We start from the raw sequence: 15,002 nt of genomic DNA, 5'->3' as shown, positions 1-15,002 counted from the left end.
ATCAAATTAGAAGAGAGGATCCCTCAACATCTTCGGTAGTGTCCACGAAGTCGAGCATAACTTTCTCATCCGGACTCCAAATCAACTGGTTCCGGCGGCATTAGAAAGCTATTTTAGCTAGCTACAATTCCTGTCTAATGTCAAATTTCCAAATTCGGACTCGAACATGGTCAAAATTGGATTCCAAAAGCGATCATGAAAATACGTGCTACAGTTCGAGGACACGAATGCGCATCAAAAAACGTGCACAAAAACACTCGCTAAAAAGATACGCACATAAGTAAAAGTACAAAAGCATGCACAAAAGTACTCACGCAAAAGTGCATTCGCAAAAAGGATCATGAAAACACAAACTACAATCCTAGGACATTAATACAAATCAACAAACATGCACAAACACACTCGCTCAAATGGACATGCACAAACGTACATGTAAAAAAACATGCGCAAAAGTGCATTCGCAACAACGTTCTTAAAAACACGAAATACAACACTAGGACTTTAATACGCATAACCAAACAATAGCAAAAACACTAAATACAAAAGATACAGTGGAGTGTAGAAATAACACTCAACGTTTACGTTTACGTGGATTTTTTTATGGATTAATTTATATTTTTGTTTTAATTGTGGATTTAGTATCTTATAGGTACAAATTGATAATTAGGTGTCCATGAAGCAAAATGATCAAAGAGTAAGAAAAGAGTTGCAATTAGGAAAATAAAATCAAATTAGAAGAGAGGATCCCTCAACATCTTCGGTAGTGTCCACGAAGTCGAGCATAACTTTCTCATCCGGACTCCAAATCAACTGGTTCCGGCGGCATTAGAAAGCTATTTTAGCTGGCTACAATTCCTGTCTAATGTCAAATTTCAAAATTCGGACTCGAACATGGTCAAAATTGGATTCCAAAAGCGATCATGAAAATACGTGCTACAGTTCGAGGACACGAATGCGCATCAAAAAACGTGCACAAAAACACTCGCTACAAAAGATATGCACAAAAGTAAAAGTACAAAACATGCACAAAAGTACTCACGCAAAAGTGCATTCGCAAAAAGGATCATGAAAACACAAACTACAATCCTAGGACATTAATACAAATCAACAAACATGCACAAACACACTCGCTCAAATGGACATGCACAAACGTACATGTAAAAAAACATGCGCAAAAGTGCATTCGCAACAACGTTCTTAAAAACACGAAATACAACACTAGGACTTTAATACGAATAACCAAACAACAGCAAAGACACTAGATACAAAAGATACAGTGGAGTGTAGAAATAACACTCAACGTTTACGTTTACGTGGATTTTTTTATGGATTAATTTATATTTCAGTTTTAATTGGTGGATTTAGTATCTTATAGGTACAAATTGATAATTAGGTGTCCATGAAGCAATAATGATCAAAGAGTAAGAAAAGAGTTGCAATTAGGAAAATAAAATCAAATTAGAAGAGAGGATCCCTCAACATCTTCGGTAGTGTCCACGAAGTCGAGCATAACTTTCTCATCCGGACTCCAAATCAACTGGTTCCGGCGGCATTAGAAAGCTATTTTAGCTAGCTACAATTCCTGTCTAATGTCAAATTTCCAAATTCGGACTCGAACATGGTCAAAATTGGATTCCAAAAGCGATCATGAAAATACGTGCTACAGTTCGAGGACACGAATGCGCATCAAAAAATGTGCACAAAAACACTCGCTACAAAAGATACGCACATAAGTAAAAGTACAAAAGCATGCACAAAAGTACTCACGCAAAAGTGCATTCGCAAAAAGGATCATGAAAACACAAACTACAATCCTAGGACATTAATACAAATCAACAAACATGCAAGAACACACTCGCTCAAATGGACATGCACAAACGTACATGTAAAAAAACATGCGCAAAAGTGCATTCGCAACAACGTTCTTAAAAACACGAAATACAACACTAGGACTTTAATACGCATAACCAAACAATAGCAAAAACACTAAATACAAAAGATACAGTGGAGTGTAGAAATAACACTCAACGTTTACGTTTACGTGGATTTTTTTATGGATTAATTTATATTTCTGTTTTAATTGGTGGATTTAGTATCTTATAGGTACAAATTGATAATTAGGTGTCCATGAAGCAAAAATGATCAAAGAGTAAGAAAAGAGTTGCAATTAGGAAAATAAAATCAAATTAGAAGAGAGGATCCCTCAACATCTTCGGTAGTGTCGACGAAGTCGAGCATAACTTTCTCATCCGAACTCCAAATCAACTGGTTCCGGCGGCATTAGAAAGCTTTTTCAGCTGGCTACAATTCCTGTCTAATGTCAAATTTCCAAATTCGGACTCGAACATGGTCAAAATTGGATTCCAAAAGCGATCATGAAAATACGTGCTACAGTTCGAGGACACGAATGCGCATCAAAAAACGTGCACAAAAACACTCGCTACAAAAGATACGCACATAAGTAAAAGTAAAAAAGCATGCACAAAAGTACTCACGCAAAAGTGCATTCGCAAAAAGGATCATGAAAACACAACTACAATCCTAGGACATTAATACAAATCAACAAACATGCACAAACACACTCGCTCAAATGGACATGCACAAACGTACATGTTAAAAAACATGCGCAAAAGTGCATTCGCAACAACGTTCTTAAAAACACGAAATACAACACTAGGACTTTAATACGAATAACCAAACAACAGCAAAAACACTAGATACAAAAGATACTGTGGAGTGTAGAAATAACATTCAACGTTTACGTTTACGTGGATTTTTTTATGGATTAATTTATATTTTTGTTTTAATTGGTGGATTTAGTATCTTATAGGTACAAATTGATAATTAGGTGTCCATGAAGCAATAATGATCAAAGAGTAAGAAAAGAGTTGCAATTAGGAAAATAAAATCAAATTAGAAGAGAGGATACCTCAACATCTTCGGTAGTGTCTACAAAGTTGAGCATAACTTTCTCATCCGGACTCCAAATCAACTGGTTCCGGCGGCATTAGAAAGCTATTTTAGCTGGCTACAATTCCTGTCTAATGTCAAATTTCCAAATTCGGACTCGAACATGGTCAAAATTGGATTCCAAAAGCGATCATGAAAATACGTGCTACAGTTCGAGGACACGAATGCGCATCAAAAAACGTGCACAAAAACACTCGCTACAAAAGATACGCACATAAGTAAAAGTACAAAAGCATGCACAAAAGTACTCACGCAAAAGTGCATTCGCAAAAAGGATCATGAAAACACAAACTACAATCCTAGGACATTAATACAAATCAACAAACATGCACAAACACACTCGCTCAAATGGACATGCACAAACGTACATGTAAAAAAACATGCGCAAAAGTGCATTCGCAACAACGTTCTTAAAAACACGAAATACAACACTAGGACTTTAATACGCATAACCAAACAATAGCAAAAACACTAAATACAAAAGATACTGTGGAGTGTAGAAACAACACTCAACGTTTACGTTTACGTATATTTTTGTATGGATTAATTTATATTTCAGTTTTAATTGGTGGATTTAGTATCTTATAGGTATGTATGTGTGTTAAGGAGGGTTATTAAATAATTATAAAATAAATAAATGATAATCCTAAGCCTAGCCTAACCCCTATTAAGGCCAATCCCACACTCCATCTCAAGCATGCCTATTAGAAGGCCAAGAGTCTCCTTCTCTCTCCCTCATTTCGGCTGCATCAAACCCCCCTCTCTCTTCCTTGTCTTCTCCTTTCTTCAACCACTGAAACCACCATTGTCATCAGCTCCACCAAGCTCGAACCACCCCTAAATCAGCAAGATTTTTCTCAAGCCAAAGATGAGAATTCCCTATCTCACCCTTGCCCTTGAATACTCCAAGAATACTATAAATACATGGTGTCCTTTCAGTAGTGAAAACACCTCTCACCTTGAAATCTATATCGTGTCCTTCCACATCAAAGTAGCTTGGTTCAATCTCAATGCTTGAAGAGGTAAGAGCTGCCATTCGAAGTTCTCAAACCCCTTCTTTCTTCTTCGTTCCTTTTCTTCTTCTAACTCTCGGTTTTCTTTGAAGGTTCCCAAGAACTTTCCCCTTTTCAACTAGCTTTTATTCCTTTCTATTTTTGAGGTAAGGAATCGAAATCCTTGCTGCAAATGGAGGTATCAAGTATCAAGAACAAAATTTCGAAATTAATTGAAAGACACCCCTAATTCTTGTTTTATGTTGTTCTTGCATTTAATGGTTCCTTTTTGTTAGTTCATATGATTTATGTTATTGCATGTATGATCAGAGGTCTTAAATGGTAGATTTGAGTTAATGGCTTTCAAAGAAATTTCAGTTATTTCGAAAATTGTGTAAAAAATTAAATTGGGAAAAGTTTTGGGGTTGCTTGTGTAAATCTGCATACTTTTGGGCCAGATCTGTAATTTGTGAGAAGTCAGACTCATATGAGTTTTCAAAACTGGTTTTTAGCATTTATTGAATGGAAATTCCAGATTTAGGAAAGTTTTGCAAGAAAAAGTAATTTTTGAACTCCTAGTGGTCTTGCATGAATGGATCTAAATGTTTTGGGGTGAAAAATAGAATTTTCGAAGTTGTTGCATAAATCATGTAGCACCCCCCTTCTAGATGGGCGATAAATCGAACCAGTTTATCGGAATATTTATTAAACTAGCGGAAGCAAAGGATCTCTTTGTAATTTTTGAAACATTGGAATGGGGTGAAAATGCAATTATTAAAACTGTTCTTCCTTTGGGTGTTGAGGGCGTTGCATTTTCGAAAACTTTGTTGGATTGCTTTAGCCGAATACAAAGCTTGGTTTGGAAAGAAGTTTCGAAAGGAGGTTTCTTATTCGAGTGCTACATTCTCACTAAACATTTTTTGGTTCGAGAACAAATCAGAGTTCGAAAAGGTTATTTTGGTGAATAATTCGAAGTTTTCTAACGAAGGCATGAAAATAGCAAATTACGAAACTTACGATATTAAAGTAGGAATTAGGTACGATTCATAACGAAAATGGGTTCAAAAGTACGAAAAGGAAATATTACGGTTTTAGGGTTACACCACCAAAAGAAAAATAACCAAAAGTCTAGCATCGTTCATAGGTCCTCGTACGTCTTCCAAAACCCCGGGCAAGACCTCGATCCACTACTCGATCCATCCCGGTTGAGGATTACTACTACCTGCAATTAAAAGACATCTATATGAGCTATAAAGCTCAGTAAGAAATCCGAGTAATATCAAACTTTGGAAATACGTTATACATAATATATAATATTGTATACCCGGTCTTACCCACAATCCGCACACAACACAAGGCAATCGATCAATTCACATATCTCACGAACATACATCATTTAACAAAATCACATAATTATGCAAAATGACTAAAATGCCCTTTTTGTGAAAATCATGAAAATACATTTTCGTTTTATCGGATCCGTGAAAGATTAATTTCTGTACCGAGTAATAAACCTGTTACGAGCCCGTTTTCACTAAGTGGAATCAAACAACTACCACATTATCCTAGTTGGATACCGGCCCACTATATCCGAGTTGTTTATTACCCGATATTCCATTAACCTTTCAAATAAAAATCATTTAATGCAACTTTTCGAAATAATGCTATAACCCACACATGACATCATAAATATCAATCAAGTGCCACAAATCACACAAATACCACAATTTACCACACATTTACAATTTGGGCAAAAATCCCAAATTCTCACATATAAACACACCACATGCACATTCAGCACACACACTCACACATATTCAGCACACAAACATGTACAATCAACACATTAAACATCACTAATTACTCATCAAATAAACTTAGGAACAAATTCCCCTTTTTTCAATTCTCATTAAATGGACTTATTACCACTTCTAGGTAATAATCCATTTCAATCAATTCCTCACAGCCATTAAACACATCCAGCAGCAATTCAAAGTGCAAAAATACTAAAATTCATAATTCATGACCATTAATTCAAAACATGAACACTTAAAGCACAAAACATATGTAAATGACATGCAATTATCCTAATTTCGAAATATTAGCAAACTAATTCCAAAAATTCTCAAATTAAATCCTAGAACCCCTAACTGACTCAAATTCCAGATTCTGAAATTATTTTAAAGTTTTACAAAGTTTCGAATTTTCTTGAAATTAAAAACTAGGAAAATCCCTTTTTCAATTTAAAAATCCAAAACTCTAATATAACTCTAATTGAATTAAAAACTTGTTAAATAAAACTTTTTCATATCTAATACTTGCTGAAAAACAGATCCAAACTTTAAAAATGAGAGACTTTTCGGAAATTGCAGTTTTGACCCAAAAGTTTCGAAATTTACACATGCAACCACACTAGAAGTTCAAAATCAACTTTTTCATGAAAACCCCTAACAAATCTGAAATTCCACTTTACTAGATGCAGAAAATGAAGTTGAAAAGTTACCTTATGCAGAAATTTCGGAAATTACATAATTTGCCCCAAAATTTCTAGATCTACACATGCAAGCCTACTAGAATTTCAAAATCAACTTTTTCTTACAAAAATTCTTTAAATCCGAAACTTTTGTTCAATAAATGCTGGAAAACAGTTTTGAAAGCATTTTTCGGACAGACTTTACAAAAATTACAGATTTGGCCCAAACTTTCGAAGATCTACACATGCAACCACAAAAAGTTAAAAATGCCTTTTTCTTGAAAACCCCTTTTTGAAATCTGAAATTTCTTAAGGCTTTTGGCCAATAAAAGTTGTATCTAACCACTATCAACTTAGATGATGCATGCAAGAACAAGAAATTAACAAGAAACACTCATTTTCCATTTTTCTTCAAAAACCCCTAAATTTTCGAAATCTTTCCCAATCTTTTAAAATTTTATGAAAATCATTTTCATACTATTGATGCCCTTTAATTGCAGCAAGAAATCACAATTTCTTACCTTAAAATCGAAGAAAGCAAAATAACCGAAAGGAGAGGAAAGCTTTCAAGCACCAAAGTCCAACCAAGCCACCTTGATTGTGAAAGAAATGGTGTGAGCTTCAAGGAGGGAGGAGTTGTGATCTCCCGAAAGAAGGCAAGTGGTCTTGATGGTGTTCTTGGAGTAGTCCAAGGCAAGAGTTAAATAAGGAACTCTCATTTTAATTTTGGGGTTTTCTTTGAAAATGAGAAATGAGGTGGAGAGAGGAGAGGCCGATGGTGGTGGTGGTTTGTCTCGGTGGAGAAGGGAGAGAGAGACAAGTAAGTGTGGAGGTGTTGGAAGGAAAAGAGATGAAGGTGTCTCTTCATCTTACTAATGAAGGTAGAGTGTAGGCTTAGCTAAAATGATTAGCATTTGCCAAGTGTAAGTGCATGCCTAATTACACATAATTTATTTATTTAATTTAAATCACAACTTGCATCTTAACACACACACACATATATCCGAACACACACACACACAATTTCGGACATATATATATATATATTCAAATGTATAATGCAATTATTAGTATAAATGTATGTATACGTATGCATGCATGTATGTACGAGTATATATATGTATATAATTCACATAGTTTACCAAGTTTCAAATAATTTATCAAATAAATAAGAATACGCAATTATTCACATAAACTACGTAATTCACGAAATTTCATAGTATTTTTAATATTCGAGAATTTAAATCATATAAGTCACATATATAATAGTGCACGTAATTATTCACGCAAGTAACATAATTAAATTCACGTAATGCATATAATCACGTAATAATATTTCCTAAGGGTTTTCTCGAGTTAGGAATATTATTCTCGGGTTTTAGGAATTTCGGGTTTTGGAAAGGTGGGGTGTTACAAATCAAGTTTTTAGTTTCGTTTTTATGCATATATTGAACAAAAATTTCGGATTTTTGGGGGTTGTTTATGAAAAAATGGATTTTGAAATTTTAGTATGGATGTATGTGTAATCCGAAAGATTTTTGGGCAAATCTGCAAATTTTGAGAAGTTATTTTTGAATGGTTTTCCAAATCTGTTTTTCAGCACTTAGTAAAGGACAATGTCAGTTTCTAAAAAGTTTTGTAAGAAAAAGGATTTTTGAGAATTTCTAAGGGTCATGCATGTATAGATCTAGAGAGTCTAGGGTGAAATATGTAATTTCCGGAAACATTGCATAAAATAACTTCTAACTGGATTTTTCTGCATTTATCGAAATTTCAGATGAGTTAAGGGCTGAATTTTATGAAAATATGGATTAGGAACTTTTAGGTTAATTGCATGTGTGAGTTTTTGAACCTTTGGGGTCAAAACTGTAATTTCCAGAAATTTAGGGGCATTGTGCTGAATACCCGAAATCTTCTAAGCTGATATGTTTTCTTGATCCTAAATTAAGTAGCAAAGAAATTTTGGGATTTAGTAGCTTAAGGAAAATATAGGAATTGAAATGGATCTTTAATAGTCTTGTGTGGAATTATGGTTATATGTGGGTAAACATTTGTGAATGCATAACTTGATGTGTGATGATAGTTAATCTCTTGTGTAGTATGTGGTTGTTTGTCACTTGATTGATATTTGTGATGTCTTGTGGTGTTTCAAATTTCTTATGGGTTGTTGTGGAATATTGGTACTTTTATGTACTCAAACGGAGTTCTAAATACTTCGACCGTGCCACTTTTGAAATTAAGTAAAATAAATTGGGGAGATTAATGAAATACTTAGAAAGGATGAGAAAGGATACGGGGGGCCGGTATTCCAACCATAGATACTACAGTTGGGTGGTTTGATTCCACCGAAAACGGGCTCAGAATAATCTTCTTATTTTCTAAGTAAAGAAGTTAATTTCTCATCGGATCCGATAAAATGAAAAAGCTTTCTAATGTACACGAATTTGAAATACTAGAAATGTGCTTTATACTTAACTTTGTTTGACTTATATTGCTATAATATAATATATGTAGTAAGACTATATTTTCAAGTCTCGGTAACTTTCGAGATCCTTACTGAGCTTTGTTAGCTCATATAGATATTCTCCGTTTGCAGGTATTAGTGCTACTCACTCCACCGGATTGGACTAGTCGACGGTTCGAGAAGCCGACTCCGGGTTTTTGGCTCGTATGGAGGATCTACTTATAATGCTTGTAGTACTATCTTTCGTGTATATTGTCCTTAGGACAATTACTATTTCCGTAGTAGCTCATGTGTATTATTATCCGTGGTAAAGGAGGCTAATTCCTCCGAGTATGGGCCCCTTTTTGTTAAACTATGGTCCATTTATGTAGAATTAATATGTTGTTTTAATTATGGACTCTAACCTTTTATTACTATGTTTTATCAAGGTGACACCACTTATAGTCTATATTACGGATTAATCGAGTAGTTAGACATATGCTCCTTCATCCCACTAAATCACTTCGCCGAAAATTCTTCCGAAGCCAACCCCGTCTTTAAGTCTTAGGTCACGAGAAAAATCGGTTCGCTAAACCCTTGGAGTCTCCCCACATATCTAAATACTTATATAATACATTTAAAGCTTCCGTGCATGGCAAACCCTCTCGGTTTGCTATACGATTGCTAGGGGTGTCACATTAGGTGTCCATGAAGCAATAATGATCAAAGAGTAAGAACAGACTTGCAATTAGTAAAATAAAATCAAATTAGAAGAGAGAATCCTTCAACATCTTCGGTAGTGTCGACAAAGTCGAGCATAACTTTCTCATCCGGACTCCAAATCAACTGGTTCCGGCGGCATTAGGAAGCTATTTTAGCTGGCTACAATTCCTTTATAATATCAAATTTCCAAATTCAAACTCAAACATGGTCAAAATTGGATTCCAAAAGCGATCATGAAAATACGGCTACAGTTCGAAGACACGAATGCGCATCAAAAAACGTGCAAAAAATACTCGCTAAAAAAAATACGCACATAAGTAAAAGTACAAAAGCATGCACAAAAGTACTCACGCAAAAGTGCATTCGCAAAAAAGATCACGAAAACACAAACTACAATCCTAGGACATAAATAAAAATGAACAAACATGCAAGAACACACTCGCTCAAATGGACATGCACAAACGTACATGTAAAAAAACATGCGCAAAAGTGCATTCGCAACAACGTTCTTAAAAACACGAAATACAACACTAGGACATTAATACGCATAACCAAACAATAGCAACAACACAAAATACAATACATTGGAGTGTAGAAATAACACTCAACATTTACGTTTACGTGGATTTTTTTATGGATAAATTTATGTTTCTGTTTTAATTGTTGGATTTAGTATCTTATAGGTACAAATTGATAATTAGGTGTCCATGAAGCCAAAATGATCAAAGAGTAAGAAAAGAGTTGCAATTAGGAAAATAAAATCAAATTAGAAGAGAGGATCCCTCAACATCTTCGGTAGTGTCCACGAAGTCGAGCATAAATTTCTCATCCGGAATCCAAATCAACTGGTTCCGGCGGCATTAGAAAGCTATTTTAGCTGGCTACAATTCCTGTCTAATGTCAAATTTCCAAATTCGGACTCGAACATGGTCAAAATTTTATTCCAAAAGCGATCATGAAAATACGTGCTACAGTTCGAGGACACGAATGCGCATCAAAAAACGTGCACAAAAACACTCGCTACAAAAGATATGCACATAAGTAAAAGTACAAAATCATGCACAAAAGTACTCACGCAAAAGTGCATTCGCAAAAAGGATCATGAAAACACAAACTACAATCCTAGGACATTAATACAAATCAACCAACATGCACAAATACACTCGCTCAAATGGACATGCACAAACGTACATGTAAAAAAACATGCGCAAAAGTGCATTCGCAAAAACGTTCTTAAAAACACGAAATACGACACTAGGACTTTAATACGCATAACCAAACAACAGCAAAAACACTAGATACAAAAGATACAGTGGAGTGTAGAAATAACACTCAACGTTTACGTTTACGTGGATTTTTTTATGGATTAATTTATATTTTTGTTTTAATTGCTGGATTTAGTATCCTATAGGTACAAACTGATATTTAGGTGTCCATGAAGCAAAAATGATCAAAGAGTAAGAAAAGAGTTGCAATTAGGAAAATAAAATCAAATTAGAAGAGAAGATCCCTCAACATCTTCGGTAGTGTCCACGAAGTCCAGCATAACTTTCTCATCCGGACTCCAAATCAACTGGTTCCGACGGAATTAGTATGCTATTTCAGCTGAATTCAATTCCTGTCTAATGTCAAATTTCCAAATTCGAACTCGAACATGGTCAAAATAGGATTCCAAAAGTGATCATGAAAATAAATGCTACAGTTCGAGGACACAAATGCGCATCAAAAAACGTGCACAAAAACACTCGCTACAAAAGATATGCACATAAGTAAAAGTACAAAAGCATGCACAAAAGTACTCAGGCAAAAGTGCATTCGCAAAAAGGATCATGAAAACACAAACTAAAATCCTAGGACATTAATACAAATCAACAAACATGCACAAACATACTCGCTCAAATGGACATGCACAAACGTACATGTAAAAAAACATGCGCAAAAGTGCATCCTCAACAACGTTCTTAAAAACACGAAATACAACACTAGGACTCTAATATGCATAACCAAACAACAGCAAAAACACTAGATAGAAAAGATACAGTGGAGTGTAGAAATAACACTCAACGTTTACGTGGATTTTTTTATGGATTAATTTATATTTTTGTTTTAATTGGTGGATTTAGTATCTTATAGGTACAAATTGATAGTTAGGTGTCCATGAAGCAATAATGATCAAAGAGTAAGAACAGACTTGCAATTAGTAAAATAAAATCAAATTAGAAGAGAGGATCCCTCAACATATTCGGTAGTCTCCACAAAGTCGAGCATAACTTTCTCATCCGGACTCCAAATCAACTGGTTCCGCCGGCATTAGAAAACTATTTTAGCTGGCTACAATTCCTTCCTAATGTCAAATTTCCAAATTCAAACTCAAACATGGTCAAAATTGGATTCCAAAAGCGATCATGAAAATACGGCTACAGTTCGAAGACACGAATGCGCATCAAAAAACGTACAAAAAAATACTCGCTAAAAAAGATACACACATAAGTAAAAGTACAAAAGCATGCACAAAAGTACTCAAGCAAAAGTGCATTCGCAAAAAGGATCACGAAAACACAAACTACAATCCTTGGACATTAATACAAATGAACAAACATGCAAGAACACACTCGCTCAAATGGACATGCACAAACGTACATGTAAAAAAACATGCGCAAAAGTGCATTCGCAACAACGTTCTTAGAAACACGAAATTCAACACTAGGACTTCAATACGCATAACCAAACAATGGCAAAAACACTAAATACAAAATATACATTGGAGTGTAGAAATAACACTCAACGTTTACGTTTACGTGTATTTTTTATGGATTAATTTATATTTCAGTTTTAATTGGTGGATTTAGTATCTTATAGGTATAAATTGATAATTAGGTGTCCATGAAGCAAAAATGATCAAATAGTAAGAAAAGACATGCAATTAGGAAAATAAAATCAAATTAGAAGAGAGGATCCCTCAACATCTTCGGTAGTGTCCACGAAGACGAGCATAAATTTCTCATCCGGACTCCAAATCAACTGGTTCCGACGGCATTAGAAAGCTATTTTAGCTGGCTACAATTCCTGTCTAGTGTCAAATTTCCAAATTCGGACTCGAAATGGTCAAAATTGGATTCCAAAGCGATCATGAAAATACGTGCTACAGTTTGAGGACACGAATGCGCATCAAAAAACGTGCACAAAAACACTAGCTACAAAAGATACGCACATAAGTAAAAGTACAAAAGCATGCACAAAAGTACTCACGCAAAAGTGCATAGGCAAAAAGGATCACGAAAACACAAACTACAATCCTAGGACATTAATACAAATCAACAAACATGCAAGAACACACTCGCTCAAATGGACATGCACAAACGTACATGTAAAAAAACATGCGAAAAAGTGCATTCGCAACAACGTTCTTAAAAACACGAAATACAACACTTGGACTTTAATACGCATAACCAAACAATAGCGAAAACACTAAGTACAAAAGATACTGTGGAGTGTAGAAATAACACTCAACGTTTACGTTTACGTGGATTATTTTATGGATTAATTTATATTTTTGTTTTAATTGGTGGATTTAGTATCTTATAGGTACAAACTGATAATTAGGTGTCCATGAAGCACAAATGATCAAAGAGTAAGAAAAGAGTTGCAGTTAGGAAAATAAAATCAAATTAGAAGAGAGGATCCCTCAACATCTTCGGTAGTGTCCACGAAGTCGAGCATAACTTTCTCATCCGGACTCCAAATCAACTGGTTCCGGCGGCATTAGAAAGCTATTTTAGCTAGCTACAATTCCTGTCTAATGTCAAATTTCCGAATTCGGACTCGAACATGGTCAAAATTGGATTCCAAAAGCGATCATGAAAATACGTGCTACAGTTCGTGGACACGAATGCGCATCAAGAAACGTGCACAAAAACACTCGCTAAAACATACTCATATAAGTAAAAGTGCAAAAGCATGCACAAAAGTACTCACGCAAAAGTGCATTCGCAAAAAGGATCATGAAAACACAAACTAGAATCCTAGGACATTAATACAAATCAACAAACATGCACACACAAACTCGCTCAAATGGACATGCACAAACGTACATGTAAAAAATATGCGCAAAAGTCCATTCGCAACAACGTTCTTAAAAACACGAAATACAACACTAGGACTTTAATACGCATAACCAAACAATAGCAAATACACTAAATACAAAAGATACAGTGGAGTGTAGAAATAACACTCGACGTTTACGTTTACGTGGATTTTTTTATGGATTAATTTATATTTATGTTTTAATTGGTGGATTTAGTATCTTATAGGTACAAATTGATAATTAGGTGTCCATGAAGCAATAATGATCAAAGAGTAAGAAAAGAGTTTCAATTAGGAAAATAAAATCAAATCAGAAGAGAGGATCCCTCAACATCTTCGGTAGTGTCCACAAAGTCGAGCATAACTTTCTCATCCGGACTCCAAATCAACTGATTCTGACGGCATTAGAAAGCTATTTTAGCTGGCTACAATTCCTGTCTAATATCAAATTTCCAAATTCGGACTCGAACATGGTCAAAATTGGATTCCAAAAGCGATCATGAAAATACGTGCTACAGTTCGAGGACACGAAAGCGCATCAAAAAACGTGCACAAAAACACTCGCTACAAAAGATACGCACATAAGTAAAAGTACAAAAGCATGCACAAAAGTACTCACGCAAAAGTGCATTCGCAAAAAGGATAACGAAAACACAAACTACAATCCTAGGACATTAATACAAATCAACAAACATGCAAGAACACACTCGCTCAAATGGACATCCACAAACGTACATGTAAAAAAACATGCGAAAAAGTGCATTCGCAACAACGTTCTTAAAAACACGAAATACAACACTAGGACTTTAATACGCATAACCAAACAACAGCAAAACCACTAAATACAAAAGATACAGTGGAGTGTAGAAATAACACTCAACGTTTACGTTTACGTGTATTTTTGTATGGATTAATTTATATTTCAGTTTTAATTGGTGGATTTAGTATCTTATAGGTACAAATTGATTATTAGGTGTCCATGAAGCAAAAATGATCAAATAGTAAGAAAAGACATGCAATTAGGAAAATAAAATCAAATTAGAAGAGAGGATCCCTCAACATCTTCGGTAGTGTCGACGAAGTCGAGCATAAATTTCTCATCCGGACTCCAAATCAACTGGTTCCGACGGCATTAGAAAGCTATTTTAGCTGGCTACAATTCCTGTCTAATGTCAAATTTCCAAATTCGGACTCAAAATGGTCAAAATTGGATTCCAAAAGCGATCATGAAAATACGTGCTACAGTTCGAGGACACAATGCGCATCAAAAAACGTGCACAAAAACACTCGCTACAAAAGATACGCACATAAGTAAAAG

Source organism: Erythranthe guttata, chromosome 1 (assembly GCF_056151865.1).
Source record: "Erythranthe guttata isolate IM_541 chromosome 1, IM_541, whole genome shotgun sequence".
Classification (NCBI taxonomy): Eukaryota; Viridiplantae; Streptophyta; class Magnoliopsida; order Lamiales; family Phrymaceae; genus Erythranthe; species Erythranthe guttata.
Note: the sequence above shows the minus strand (reverse complement) of the source record.